Below are 16,396 nucleotides of genomic sequence, written 5' to 3'. Positions count from 1 at the left end.
TTGCATCAACAAAACATGTTTTTGTATTTTCACAAATAAAAGGGCAAAATCAAAGTGAATATAATTTGTAGGTTGTTGGTTTATATTAACTGAATGACAATTTTTAAAAAGCCTAAAGCTTTTAAGAAGCCAAAGTATCTTGTTCTTTCACTGAGCCATTATATCCTTAGTCTTGGTTCAGATGGAATATTTATATGGGTGCTAAACAGCACTGAAAATAGGATTTTTAATGACAAGACCCACAGGCTCTTAACTGCAAAATATGTTGAGCAGTGCTATAACTTAGCATTTATAGGGCTTTCATATATTTTAAAATAGTTTGTTTAAAACTGTTCTAATGTGTTTATAGCTCTTTTTCTACCAAATCTGATTTAAACTGTGCCTTATCCAGTTTTTACTGTACTATACAGGTGAAAATACTTATTTGTGTATTTCTTTAGCTGAAATCCATAAATCAGATACCCACAATGCAATTGCACAACCATATTGGATTTATAATAAACTTGAGAAGGCTTGAGTCACTGCAGACTAATGACAAAGCACCCTTCCTGGAGTTAGTCAGGTACAAAAATAAGGAGAAAAGTAAAGAAAGGAGAAACAGAGAGAACCACAAAATAATTGAAGTCTCGCTCTTAAGACTATGGGTGTTGTTTCATAATCAATTATGGTGAAACTTCCTATTGCAGATTATACTTTTTTTTCTGATATTTTTGAAAAGGTGATCTTGAACCAAATCAGGGAGGTTTTTCAGGCTCCCAAGACTAGAGTTCAAAGAACTTTCTGCTTGTAAAGACCCTACATGTTTGAGTGTCACCAACCACAAAAAGGCAGCCACAAGTTTTGAAGCTTAATACTTATTAGGGAGATTATGTCTGCAGTTAAGGAGGGGATTATATTAAAGAACATTTAATGACTGTCTGGAAGGCTTTCTCCATAGACTCCGCCAACCCCATGGACTCTGTAAAAATAAATAGTAGAGAAATTACAGAGGAGCACATTCAAGATGGTTAAAACAGAAAGCACAGCTGATGCCTCTGAATGCATTTACCTTTTGCAGTGGTCTAGATTAAATTATCAGAATAAACTATGGCTGACAACCATTGGGCTATGTCTCAGTGAGTCAGATCAGACTCAAACATTGGGATTGGTGTCCAGCATGAATAATGATTATAGTGGTTCTTTTCTCCTTCAGAATTGGGATTCCAGTTCTGTAAAACCTGATGGAAAAAAGTAGACAGATTATTTTAACCTGGGATAGTTTTGCAGTTTGGGGGATTTCTTTCTGTACTTGTTTATACTCTCCCAATATTATTTAAGACAGCTTACAAAAATACATATATAGGATAAAGATTAGACCTTATGAAATGTGAAGATACTAAAAAGTTGGGGGATACCACTGACTGACAGTGTGTGTACACAGTTAGCCTGGGGCTGTTTAGCAGCTGGTGGCCCTGTCCTTTGCAGGGAGCAGGTCTTTATCTTTGTTTTGCCCTCGCCCAGCCACAAGGGGAATGATGCTGTATCAGGCTGTGATGTTGGCTTCTGCTGCTGGCAAATTGGACACTAGCTCTGGCAGCAGGTAGGTCAGACGTGGAGAGTTCCTGCCGTAGAGCACACAGAGGCTCCTTTCTTGCTCTCGTGGCTGCTTTGTAGGTGGAGCCATGGGACAAGCACCAGGGTAGCTGGTAAAATGGGGTGCCTTGGATCCACAAGAGTGGGTCCTCTGGACAGCTATTGAGGGCATCCTCTGAAAGCTCTCAGAGTGGTGTCAACCCCACAACGACACATTTAATATTTTGTGAGTGTCGTATCCTGTGCCCCCACCCCCACCCCCGGGTCTGGGTAGGGGTAGCTGAGCAGTCCGCACAGATTAGGTTCATTCTCTAAGTCAGTGACCTCACTCACTCATGATTTACCTTAAGGAGTTCTCATTTTAAACTTTTTTTCCCCTTTGACTATAAGTGCCTATTGATGAAAGAATTGAAGAATTGATCCATCATGCAGACTGCTAATACCATTTCTAGGTACTTAAATGTATTAAACCTCAAATCCCAAAAGAATGGATGCATAGGCCAAATTTAATACTATTGTTTTCTTCATTCGTATCCTCCCAGTGGTGACAGAGGACTTTGGAGAGTCTGATTTTTCTGTCTGATGTATGTATACATCAGCCAGGGCTTCCCAGGTGGCACTAGTGGTAAACAACCCACCTGCCAATGCAGGAGACATAAGAGACGTGTGTTCCATCCCTGGGTCAGGAAGATCCCCTGGAGGAGGGCATGGCAACCCACTCCAGTATTCTTGTCTGGAGAATCCCATGGACAGTTGAGCCTGGCAGGCTACAGTCTATAGGGTTGCAAAGAGTCTGGCACTTCTGAAGCAACTTACCACACCATACGCACATGGGCCAGCCAATGCCATGCAGAATCCCACTGCTTCTCAACCAAGGTTGTACCTTAGTCTGGGAGACCTGCAAGTTGCAATGTGATTAACTCTGTAGAGCAGACACAGTTGCAATCCCCAGTCCTTTGAATTAAGTCCACACTTTAAATATTACATTCCCCTTGGTTACATTCCCCAAGGCAGTCAGGGATAGCTGTCTCTCCTCACATCTTGAGAAACAGTATTGTTGCTTCGGTCACTAAATGCCAGTGTGACCCTCCCCCTGACCTTTGCCCTGTGCTGCCAGGAGCGTTCAAGTGACAGTGATGCCACTGCAGACTGTAGAGCTCCAAGGTCCGTTTCCCTGTCAGGGAGGCATTCTCTGCCTTCAAGGAATACACAAGCAATCATATCCCGTTCTCCTGTTTCGAGGGTATGCTCGGGGAGTATCTCTGGTGGTTGTGACTCACAGTCAGGGGCTCCTGCAGAAGATAGTTGTCACAACCAGAGTCAACAGAGGAGAGTTTAATGATGTGCTGTTGAATCAGCAAGGGAGTGCTCACAGCTCAAAGCTGTCGCTTCCGTCCAGGCTGAAGGGCCTTGGAGAGAAAGCTGGGATGAAATGAGATGGGAGCTGCACAGACGGAGAACAGCCACACGATGGGCTGAGGCTGCAGAGAAAAGAGCGCGGCCGCTGCCATCGCCATAACCCGGGTGTGGGGGTGGGCAGGGGGCAGGAGGAGAGAAGCATCTTGACGTCCGCCTCCTCCTGCAGCTCACAGTCTGTGCCTCTCTCTGGCTTAATCCAATGGGGGACTGAAGGTAGAAGCCCATCTATAGATTTCACTCTTGCAGGGCATAGAGCAGAGCAGAAAGGAGGAAGAGAAAAAATGAAATGTAATCCAGAACATTCTATTTTTATTGTTACGTGAAAGCAGGAGAAGATGGATGGCAATGAATACTGTCATTATTTTGTGTGGTTCCGAGAGCCCTGCATTTATAAACTAATAAATATCACCTGGTTATGACTTTGTAATTATTTATCTAAAAGCCCTCTAGGGAAATGAAATCAGCAAATTAAAAATAGTCATGTTTTGATTTTTCCCTAAGGTGTTATAAAGTTTTCTTTCTGATCACAGTTAGATATATTGAGTTTCTGAGACACAGAGCTTGGAGATGGTTGTTCAAAACTCTGCATCATATGAACTTCAGTTCATCTTCAGTAACAGTAACTATAAATGGAAAACTGGACAAAGACATTGAAGCCCTTCACTGACTTCCCTGGGGGACAACAGGGAAGAGGCAGACTGAGGAAAGTGAGACCCACAGGGCAGCGGGCAAGGCTGACACCTGGGAGCCAGTGGTCTAGGGTGTTCATCCTGGCTTTGCCGTTTGCTAGCTCTGTGAACTGCAGAAATTATTTAAATTTGGAGTCACAATTGACTCAGCTACAAAGTGGCAATTAAATAATAATCCTCTTAATACTAGAGAACATGAGCTAAAGAAAACATATTATAGGGTAGTCTAGCTTAGCACCCACATTATGACAGGAGCTGAGTCATATTGTCTCTTTTCCACTGGCTTTTCCTCTCATTTTTCTTGTTTTCTGAGCTGCCTCAAAAACTTGGGAGCTAGCAGAGGAGCCTGGAAAGTAGAGGAGGTATAATGCAAGCAATAGATATTTTCTGTTTTATGATGTGGCATCCTCCAGAGTGGGGCGGGGTGGAAAAGAGTGCAAGGAAGAATAGTGAGCCACTTACAAGACATTCAGGGCAAGAGGACACATGGGCTTATTATCCCATTCTCACTGCCTCACCAGCACCCAGAGACTCAGAATTAATAATAAAGAGATAATGCTTAGATGGGCATGCTCTGGAATGCATTATACAGGAGACATGGGCAGTTTTTCACATAGAAACACATGGGGTTATGTTCCCTGGCTAATAGTTAAATTGAAACTTGGTATAGGATGAATGAGAACAAAATTTTTATGTCAAATTACAGAAGATTATAGTGGCACCCTGTAATTCTTTTTTTTTTTTTTTTTTAGGCAGCATTTTCTAGATGCTGAGAGACAGCGAGATTGCTGAATATGATGTCATTTAGTTCATGGTAGAATCGGCAGATTCTGGTATATGGATAAATTTTGTTTCTTGCCAGTCTTTTCTCCATATCTTGCAGGACCTTACAAATTACAAACATCATGTAGATAGTTCTCTAATACCAAAACTTGATTGTATAGAATTCTACCAGAGTAGAAAAATGTTTTTAAAACTGTTTACTACATAGAAAGTGAAGTAAAATTCATCCTATTTAGACTTTTGGTCTAGTACCTATCACCAGACTTTGGAACTATGTTATATTGAAAATATTTTTAAATTTTTATTCTCTTTTATGTTAGAGAATATCTAGAGTCCCTTTATCACATAAAGTAACAGGTTCAGTTTCTGAGATTAGGGCATAAATATCTTTGTTGTGGGAGGAGGCGATGTGTTATTCAGCCTCCCACAATACTTCTGGCCTATTTGATAAGCTCTTTTTATAAATAATGTTTGCCTTTGTCCATTTAAATAAACTAAGATTTGAAAATATTTAGCTGCACAGGCCATATTTTTAATCATGTACTTTGAGTCCACTGCTGAAACTAGATATTTAATGTAAATTTAAGGTACATCATTAGGTAAAAGGAAAAGTTCATTGACAAAATGAATAATCGTCCTAACTTTTAAAGAGTTTGTTGGAGCCAGCTTTAAACTAACTTGCCGGCATTTTATCTATTGCCTCCTACTTAAAATAGCCTGAGAGAAGGTAGTCCGTGGAATTGTGCCTTCATTTCATTCATCGGTTCATGAGTTTATTTCTCCCAGCAGAAATAATGTAAGTGGTTACAGAGCTGGGATGGGGTGACCTAGATCTGTCTTGGTCTTTCTTCCAGGAGAAGGGGATTAATGATTGTTACTGACTGAAGTAATGAATGACTAAAAACACTGGTCTTATTTTCTGCTTCACCACCTTGGTTTCTTTTGTGTGGCTTGCTTTAAATATTCAGTTTGCTTCTTTTCACTGCAAAGCAAATATTCTTCCTTAATCTTTAACTATGTCTTAACAATTCATACCTGTGCAAATCCTTATCTCCAATTCTTGCCACGCATTTTCTACTGTATATGAACTTATTTTTATGGAACTTAAATGTTTATTCTTAAAACAAATTTTAATTTAATTTTCCTTGAAAATAGCATTGCTGCTTTTTCTGGGTTTTCTGTTGGACCTAGCACTGTTAATGCCTCTTGACTCTCTTTTAGGATCTCAGTGTTTATTGCATCTATTTATCATTTATCCATCTAGCAATCATTTATTCTCATCTCTTTCTCTCATATTTACAGGTGATAAATTTTTGCTGTAGTTTAACTTTATAATTGACAAAAGTAATCAAAATGAAAGGGTCTTGCATTTTGGGGGTAATTTTATTGGAAATGTTTTAGAATAATTTTAGTGGTGAGCTAATTGAAAGAAATCTGGCTTGGTTTCACACTCTCTTGACACAGTCTTCTATGGGAAGACATGAACTAGTCTCGTCTGGGCAGAATATCCTAAGTGTTGCAGAGCACATTTTATATTAATATACAAAAACCCTCTGATGATCACATTTGTATCAAGCTGCTTGGAATTTGTGGAAAACCAGGAGGCTGACAGAGAAGGAAGCAGTGATAGATAGGTGGAGAGTCTCAGCATTGGAAAGGACCATCTTTTCTCATGCATGTCAGTTTCCATTTAATTTCATGTAGTCATTCAAGACCCTAGTGCATCAGCTGAAAGAAAGCCTAGGAGGAAATGACATTTGGGAGAGATCCAACGTGGGATACAACCCGAGGCTGCAAATGCTGGTCTGCTTGGCAGCTGCAAGGGGAGCAACTGTTTGGGAACAAATTACTTGGTAGAAAGCCTCTGGAATCAGCAGAGGATTAAAAACAGAGAGATAGGATGGGTTTCTATGAGAGAGAGAGAGAGAGAGAGAGAGAATTCAGTTCCCCTGCCTGCAGGGACAAGTCTGCTATGCCAGAACCTTTCTTTGAGTTTATAGGCTGCGGTGTCAGATGACAAACAGAAATGGCCACAATGAAAGGAGTAGTTAACTCTGTTCTAAATCACTCTGCCAGTCACGCTCCATGACCTTGCATGTTACTTAATTAAACTATATCTGAATTGTCTCATAGCATAATAATGCTGTTCCTCCCTCACAGGACACATTTCAAAGCTATTAAACTGTAAGATGTCGGGCTGATAATCTTGACGTGACTCTTCCATACAGCAGGATCCTCAGTCCAGCATTGATTTTATTAAAAATATATCGGTCCGCTTCCCACACCCTTGGCATATATCTGTATTTATTTTTCAGAGGATTCTCTCCAGCGACTAGAAATACATTTCTCCATTACAAAGCCAAGAGTATTATTCTCTTTACTTTGTTCTTCTGAGAGTACAACTGGTAATTGCCAATGAATCATAGATCCATGCTTCTCAAAATTTAATTTGCAGATGAATCACCTGGGATCTTGTTAAAAGACTGACTCTGATTCAGTAAGTCTGGTGTGAGAGACTCTTTCATTGCTTTAATTTTTCTTTTTAAAACACAAACTAGTAGCACCAACTGCCCAATCTCCTGGCATTCTTCTTAGGGTGGTGGTCTCTCAAGGTCCACTTATCCTTGCTAAAGGGTGCCCAAGGCTCTGATGGTGATTCTTCTTGGATTATCTTTGGCCACGTCTTGGTGTCCAACCTGATTAGATTATTTGGTTGACAGGGAGAATGTGGTAGAGTTGAATAAAACTCCAAGTATCTTATCCTTAAAGACAGTGTGATTCGTGGCATCCCTGGCATGGGCTGGGCCTCTGTCATTTTACTGTGTCACTCTCTTCCTGTTGTCAGAGCAGGACCTGCTGCTTCTATTTCTGTCTCCCAGATTTGCTGTACTAGAAACCAGGATTTGTGCACTTATTTCCAAATGGATCGTTAGAAACAGGGATCCATTTCCTAGTGAGTGAACTGCTTTCTCTTGTTTAATGAGGCTAAATTATGAAATAAGTTATTTTTCCAGTCCACAATTTTTTTGTAAATTTATTTTTAATTGGAGGATAATTGCTCTACAGTGTTGTGTTTCTGCCATACAGCATCGTGAATCACCCATAAATATACATATACCCCTCCCTTTTGAACCTCCCTCCCACCCCCACCCTCCCCCTCTAGGTCATCACAGAGCACCAGGCTGAGCTCCCTGTGTTACAGCAGCTTCCCGCTAGCTGTCCGTCATACCCATGGTAATGTATACTTTTCAGTGCTACCCTTTCGATTTGTCCCATTCTTTCCTTCCCCTGCTGTGGCAGTCCACAGTTTTAAAAAATTGAAATATAATTAAGTTACAACAATTTGGGTGTACAACAAACTGATTCAGTTATACATGTATATATATTCTTTTTCAGATTGTTTTCCTTTTTAGGTTATTATGTTGAATGAGTCTCCTGTGCTATACAGTAGGTCCTTGTCGTTTATCTATTTTATATATACAAGTGTGTGAAGTGAAGTCGTGAAGCCGCTCAGTCATGTCTGATTCTTTGCGATCCCATGGCCTGTAGTCTACCAAGCTTCTCTGTCCATGGGATTTTCCAGGCAAGAGTACTGGAGTGGGTTGCCATTTCCTTCTCCAGGGGATCTTCCTGACCCAGGGATCGAACCCAGGTCTCTTGCATTGCAGGCAGACGCTTTACCCTCTGACCGCCAAGGAAGCCCATACAAGTGTGTATCTGTTAATAACAAATTCTTAATTTATCCCTCCCTCCTTTTCTCTTTTGGTAACCATAAGTTTGTTTTCTCTGTCTATGAGTCTGTTTCTGTTTTGTAAATAAGTTCATTTGAATAATTATTTTGGATTCCACAAGTGATATCATATGATGTCTTTCTCTTGCTGACTTAGTATGATAATCTCTGTGTCCACCCATGTTGTTGCAAATGGCATTGTTTCATTCTTTATTATGACTGAGTAGTAGTCCATTGTATATATGTGCCATATCTTCTTTATCTGTTCCCATGTCAGTGGACACTCAAGTTGCTTCCACGTCTTGGCGGTTGTGAATAGTGCTGCAGTGAACAATTGGAGTTTTCTCTGGATGTATGCCCAGGAGTGGGATTACTGGATTATATGGAAACTCTATTTTTACTTTTTAAAAGAACCTTTGTACTGTTTTCCATAGTGGCTGTATCAATTTACATTCCCACTAACAGTGTGGGAGGGTTCCCTTTTCTCCACACCCTCCCAGCATTTATTGTTCTTAGACTTTGATGATGGCTATTCTGACCAGTGTGAAGTGATACCTCATTGTAGTTCTGATTTGCATTTCTCTCATAATTAATGGTGTTGACCCTCTTTTTATATGCCTGTTTGCTATCTGTATGTCTTCTTTGAAGAAATGTCTACTTAGGTCTTCTGCCCATTTTTTGGTTGTATTGTTTGTTTTTTTGATATTGAGCTGTAGAAACTGGTTGTATATTTTTGAAATTCCTTGTCGGTTTTGCAATCTACAGTTAAGGATTAGCACAAAGTGATTAATACTACTTTTTGTGATAGTATTATTAAATTATAGGTCTATAACTCATTCTCCTTTATTTCCCAAGGTTTGATGACCATGTGCAGAATTTAAAGAAATTTATGACATAGCTATAATTAAGACTAGTTTACATGAGATATGATTGCGTTTACACATTGTTATAGAGGTATCAGTTCAGTTCAGTTCAGTTCAGTTCAGTCACTCAGTCGTGTCTGACTCTTTGCGACCCCATGAATCGCAGCACGCCAGGCCTCCCTGTCCATCACCAACTCCCGGAGTCCACTCAGACTCACGTCCATTGAGTCAGTGATACCATCCAGCCATCTCATCCTCTGTTGTCCCCTTCTCCTCCTGCCCCCAATCCCTCCCAGCATCAAAGTCTTTTCCAATGAGTCAACTCTTCGCATGAGGTGGCCAAAGTACTGGAGTTTCAGCTTTAACATCATTCCTTCCAAAGAAATCCCAGGGTTGATCTCAGTATTCGCTATACTGCAGTACAATAAGAAGAATTCAAATAGGGAGTGAAGTAGGTTTCTGTAGATGAAAGTTCTGTAGTTCTGTAGATGAAACTCTTAAATGTTCCTTTAAGAATGTATTAAAGACTGGTAAGAAGTGCTGTTCATCTTAACCCAAACAGCCTAGCTTATTTGAACAGTTGCACTTTTCCCATTAAAAATGTAGTTTGGAGGATGAAACACAGATGTGCTTTTGTTCATTATCTGAGTCATGAGATTAAGAGCATGTTATTTAGTAGTACATAACACCACTTGGGACACTTGAAGCTGAAAGTTATTTATATAGGGAACTTGGTGTTAAAAAATGCCAGAAAGGCTGCAGAAGGTATCAGAGGCTGAAGCTGGTTTTCTGGCTTATCACTAGAGTTCTGGGCCAGAGTCAGAAAGACACTGTGCTACCTTGATAAGGAAACTGTGGGAAACCAGTGCTAATGGCTTCTCAAGTGAATAAACCAGGGAGTGCAACCTTGTATCTGCCACTACGAGCCTTTGCTTACCAGATCTGCAGAAGAAGAATATGGCATCTGTTGTCTATGCAATTTTTTACGTTTTTTTTTTGACAGAAGCAGCATTTTTTTTTCAATATTGCAAAAATTCAGTAAAGACTTAAAAAAACAGAAACAAAAATTTTCAAAGGTAAAATACAAGCAATTTAAAAATCAAGCTATAAGGAGACCAGATTTCCCATTTCTAGTTTGTTTTTCTGTGATACAATTCTTCTTTATTACCTTCAGTAATAAGGGTTATGTTATTATTTTTAATTTATTATATATAAATATATTATTTATATTTTTATTTTTTATTAAATATAAATTTATTTATTTTAATTGGGGATTAATTCCTTTAAAATATTGTTTTGGTTTTGCCATACATCAACATGAATCTGCCAGGGGTATACACATGTTCCTCATCCTGAACCCCCCTCCCTCCTCCCTCGCCCTTCCATCCCTCTGGGTAGTCTCAGTGCACCAGCCCCAAGCATCCAGTATCATTCATTGAACCTGGACTGGCAATTCGTTTCATATATGATATTATACATGTTTCAATGCCATTCTCCCAAATCATCCCACCCTCTCCCTCTACAACAGAGTCCAAAAGACTGTTCTATACATGTGTCTCTTTTGCTATCTCAAATACAGGCTTATCATTACCATCTTTATAAATTCCATATATATGTGTTAGTATACTGTATTGGTGTTTTTCTTTCTGGCTTACTTCACTCTGTATAATAGGCTCCAGTTTCATTCACCTCATTTGAACTGATTCAAATGTATTCTTTTTAATGGCTGCGTAATACTCCATTGTGTATATGTACCACAGCTTGCTTATCCATTCATCTGCTGATGGACATCTAGGTTGCTTCCATGTCCTGGCTATTATAAACAGTACTGCGATGAACATTGGGGTACATGTGTCTCTTTCAATTCTGGTTTCCTAGGTGTGTATGCCCAGCGGTGGGATTGCTGGGTCATAAGGCAGTTCTATTTCCAGTTTTTTAAGGAATCTCCACACTGTTCTCCATAGTGGCTGTACTAGTTTGCATTCCCACCAATAGTGTAGGAGGGTTCCCTTTTCTCCACACCCTCTCCAGCATTTATTGCTTGTAGACTTTTGGATCACAGCCATTCTGACTGGCATGAAATGGTACCTCATTGTGGTTTTGATTTGCATTTCTCTGATAATGAGTGATGTTGAGCATCTTTTCATGTGTTTGTTAGCCATCCATATGTCTTAAATGTCTGTTTAGTTCTTTGGCCCATTTTTTGATTGGGTCGTTTATTTTTCTGGAATTGAGCTGCAGGAGTTGCTTGTATATTTTTGAGATTAGTCCTTTGTCAGTTGCTTCATTTGCTGTTATTTTCTCCCATGCTGAAGGCTGTCTTTTCACTTTGCTTATAGTTTCCTTTGTTGTGCAGAAGCTTTTAATTTTAATTAGATCCCATTTGTTTATTTTTGCTTTTATTTCCAGTATTCTGGGAGGTGGATCATAGAGGATCCTGCTGTGATGTATGTTGGAGAATGTTTTGCCTATGTTCTCCTCTAGGAGTTTTATAGTTTCTGGCCTTACATTTAGATCTTTAATCCATTTTGAGTTTATTTTTGTGTATGGTGTTAGAAAGTGTTCTAGTTTCATTCTTTTACAAGTGGTTGGCCAGTTTTCCCAGCACCACTTGTTAAAGAGATTGTCTTTAATCCATTGTATATTCTTGCCTCCTTTGTCAAAGATAAGGTGTCCATAGGTGCATGGGTTTATCTCTGGGCTTTCTATTTTGTTCCATTGATCTATATTTCTGTCTTTGTGCCAGTACAATACTGTCTTGATGACTGTGGCTTTGTAGTAGAGCCTGAAGTCAGGCAAGTTGATTCCTCCAGTTCCACTCTTCTTTCTCAAGATTGCTTTGGCTATTTGAGGTTTTTTGTATTTCCATACAAATTGTGAAATTATTTGTTCTAGCTCTGTGAAAAATACCCTTGGTAGCTTGATAGGGATTGCGTTGAATCTATATATTGCTTTGGGTAGTATGCTCATTTTCACTATGATTTTTCTGATCCATGAACATGGTATATTTCTCCATCTATTAGTGTCCTCTTTGATTTCTTTCATCAGTGTTTTATAGCTTTCTATATATAGGTCTTTAGTTTCTTTAGGTAGATATATTCCTAAGTATTTTATACTTTTCGTTGCAATGGTGAATGAAATTCTTTCCTTAAAATCTTTTTCTACTTTCTCATTATTAGTGTATAGGAATGCAAGGGATTTCTGTGTGTTGCTTTTATATCCTGCAATTTTACTATATTCATTGATTAGCTCTAGTAATTTTCTGGTGGAGTCTTCAGGGTTTTCTATGTAGAGGATCATCTCATCTGCCAACAGAGTTTTACTTCTTTTCCAATTTGGATTTCTTTTATTTCTTTTTCTGCTCCGATTGCTGTGGCCACAACTTGCAGAACTATGTTGAATAGTAATGGTGAAAGTGGGCACCCTTGTCTTGTTCCTGACTTTAGGGGAAATGGTTTCAATTTTTCACCATTGACGATAATGTTTTCTGTGGGTTGTCATATATAGCTTGTATTACGTTGAGGTATGTTCCTTCTATTCCTGCTTTCTGGAGAGTTTTTATCATAAATGGATGCTGAATTTTGTCAAAGGCTTTCTCTGCATCTATTGAGATAATGATATGGCTTTTATTTTTCAATTTATGAATGTGGTGTATTGCATTGATTGATTTGCAGATAGTGAAGAATCCTTGCATCCCTGGGATAAAGCCCACTTGGTCATGGTATATGATCTTTTTAATGTGTTGTTGGATTCTGATTGCTAGAATTTTGTTAAGGATTTTTGCATCTATGTTCATCATTGATATTGGCCTGTAGTTTTCTTTTTGTGTGGCATCTTTGTCAGGTTTTGGTATTAGGGTGATGGTGGCCTCATAGAATGAGTTTGAAACTTTACCTTCCTCTGCAATTTTCTGGAAGAGTTTTGAGTAGGATGAGTGTTAGCTCTTCTCGAAATTTTTGGTAGAATTCAGCTGTGAAGCCGTCTGGACCTGGGCTTTTGTTTGTTGGAAGATTTCTGATTACAGTTTCAATTTCCGTGCTTGTGATGGGTCTGTTAAGATTTTCTATTTCTTCCTGGGTCAGTTTTGGAAAGTTGTACTTTTCTAAGAATTTGTCCATTTCTTCCACGTTGTCCATTTTATTGGCATATAATTGCTGATAGTAGTCTCTTATGATCCTTTGTATTTCTGTGTTGTCTGTTGTGATCTCTATTCTGTATGCACTTGAAAAAAAGGTGAAATTCATTGTTGTGGGGTGAAACGTCCTATAGATATCAATTAGGTCTAACTGGACTATTGATTCATTTAAAGCTTGTGTTTCTTTGTTAATTTTCTGATAAGTTGATCTATCCATAGGTGTGAGTGGGGTATTAAGGTCTCCCACTATTATTGTGTTATGGTTAATTTCCCCTTTCATACTTGTTAGCATTTGTCTTACATACTGTGATGCTCCTATGTTGGGTGCATATATATTTATGATTGTTATACCTTCTTCTTGGATTGATCCTTTGATCATTATGTAGGGACCTTCTTTGTCTCTTTTCACAGCCTTTGTTTGAAAGTCTATTTTATCGGATATGAGTATTGCTACTCCTGCTTTCTTTTGGTCTCTGTTTGCGTGGAATATCTTTTTCCAGCCCTTCACTTTCAGTCTGTATGTGTCCCTTGTTTTGAGGTGGGTCTCTTGTAGGCAGCATATATAGTGGTCTTGTTTTTGCATCCATTCAGCCAGTCTTTGCCTTTTGGTTGGGGCATTCAACCCATTTACGTTTAAGGTAATTATTGATAAGTATGATCCCATTGCCATTTACTTTATTGTTTTGGGTTTGAGTTTATACACCCTTTTTGTGTTTCCTGTGTAGAGAATATCCTTTAGCATTTGTTGGAGAGCTGATTTGGTGGTGCTGAATTCTCTCAGCTTTTGATTTCTCCTTCATATTTGAATGAGATCCTTGCTGGGTAGAGTAATCTGGGCTGTAGGTTATTTTCTTTCATCACTTTAAGTATGTCTTGCCATTCCCTCCTGGCTTGAAGAGTTTCTATTGGAAGATCAGCTGTTATCCTTATGGGAATCCCCTTGTGTGTTATATTTGTTGTTTTTCCCTTGCTGCTTTTAATATTTGTTCTTTGTGTTTGATCTTTGTTAATTTGATTAATATGTGTCTTGGGGTGTTTCGCCTTGGGTTTATCCTGTTTGGGATTCTCTGTGTTTCTTGGACTTGGGTGATTATTTCCTTCCCCATTTCAGGGAAGTTTTGAACTATTATCTCCTCAAAGATTTGCTCATGGTCTTTCTTTTGGTCTTCTTCTTCTGGGACTCCTTTGATTCAACTGTTCCGGCATTTAACACTGTCCTGGAGGTCTCTGGGATTGTCCTCATTTCTTTTAATTCATTTTTCTTTCTTCTTCTCTGATTCATTTATTTCCAGCATTCTATCTTGTATTTCACTAATCCTATCTTCTGCCTCCGTTAGTCTACTATTTGTTGCCTCCAGAGTGCTTTTTGATCTCATTTATTGCGTTATTCATTATATATTGACTCTTTTTTATTTCTTCTAGGTCCTTGTTAAACCTTTCTTGCATCTTCCAATCCTTGTCTCCGGGCTATTTATCTGTGATTCCATTTTGATTTCAAGTTTTGGATCATTTTCACTATCATTATTTGGAATTATTTATCAGGTAGATTCCCTATCTCTTCCTCTTTTGTTTGGTTTGGTGGGCATTTATCCTGTTCCTTTACCTGATGGGTATTCCTGTCTCTTCATCTTGTTTATATTGCTGTGTTTGGGGTGGCCTTTCTGTATTCTGGCAGTCTGTGGAGTTCTCTTTATTGTGGAGTTTCCTCGCTTTGGGTGGGGTTGTATCAGTGGCTTGTCAAGGTTTCTTGGTTAGGGAAGTTTGTGCCAGTGTTCTGGTGGGTAGAGCTGGATTTCTTTTCTCTGGAGTGCAGTGACATATCCAGTAATGAGTTATGAGATGTCAGTGGTTTTGGAGTAACTTTGGGCAGCCTGGATATTGGAGCTCAGGGCTGTGTCTTGTGTTGCTGGAGAATTTGCATAGTATGTCTTGCTCTGGAACTTGTTGGCCCTTGGGTGGTGCTTGGTTTCAGTGTAGGTATGGAGGCGTTTGATGAACTCCTGTCAGTTTATGTTCCCTGGAGTCAGGAGTTCTCTGGTATTCTCAGGGTTTGGACTTAAGCCTCTTGCTTCTGGTTTTCAGTCTTATTTGTACAGTATTCTCAAGACTTCTCCTTCTATACAGCACCATTGATAAAACACCTAGGTTAAAGAGGAAACGTTTCTCCACAGTGAGGGACACCCAGAGAGGTTCACAGAGTTACATGGAGAAGAGAAGAGGGAGAAGGGAGTTAGAGGTGACCCGAATGAGATGAGGTGGAATCAATAGAGGAGAGAGCAAGCTAGCCAGTAATCACCTCCTTATGTGCGCTGCACAGCTAGACCACTCAGAGGTGTTCACGAAGTTATACAGAGAAGAGAAGAGGGCAGAAGGAGACAGAGGTGGCCAGGAGGATAAAAGGGGGGAATCCAAAGGAGAAAGACAGATCCAGTCAGTAATCAGTTCCCTAAGTGTTCTCCACTATCTCGAAGACACTGATATTCACAGAGTTGGGTAGAGAAGAGAGGGGGTAGGGAGGAGACACAGGCGACCTGGTGGAGATAAAGGAGAGTCCAAAGGGGAGAAAGCAGTCAAGCTGGTAATCTCACTCCCAAGGAAAAATGGGTACTGAAGATTGAGTTCTTAAAGGTACAAAATTGAGAACAAATACCAAAAAGCAAAGATTAAAAATCTAGAGTAGAGTTTGGAATTTCAAAAATACAATATTAAAGAAAAGAGGAAAAAAAAAGCAAAGTCACAAAAATTATTAAAAAAAATATATATACGAAGTTCTCTTTTTAAAAATAGGGTCTTTTTTTTGCAAAGTAATAGTAGGTTATAAAAGTGAAAATTAAAGGAGTAATAGAGGACTTAAAAATTTTAAAAAACAATGATCATAAAAATAGTAAAAATATATCTAGGACTTTCTCTGGTGTTGTTGTGGGCAGTGTGGGGTCAGTTCATTTTCAGATAGTTCCTTGGTCCGGCTTATATTTCTCAAGATTTATAGGCCCCTTCCTATGTAGTCGGTACTAATGACAGGGTTTTAATCTATTGCACCTGTCACTTCCAAGGCAGTTCCCTCTGTTTTAACTTCTTCTGTTTGCTGGTCTCTTCGGTGTCTGATTTCTGCCCTGACACAAAGCGGGCGGTGGTGGACACTTTTTTTAGGCTCACTTGTTCAGTCGCGCTGTGGGGAGGGAGGGACACTGCAAACAAATAACAC

The sequence above is a fragment of the Budorcas taxicolor genome, chromosome 18, assembly GCF_023091745.1.
Source record: "Budorcas taxicolor isolate Tak-1 chromosome 18, Takin1.1, whole genome shotgun sequence".
Taxonomy (NCBI): Eukaryota; Metazoa; Chordata; class Mammalia; order Artiodactyla; family Bovidae; genus Budorcas; species Budorcas taxicolor.
This window is presented reverse-complemented; position numbering follows the sequence as displayed.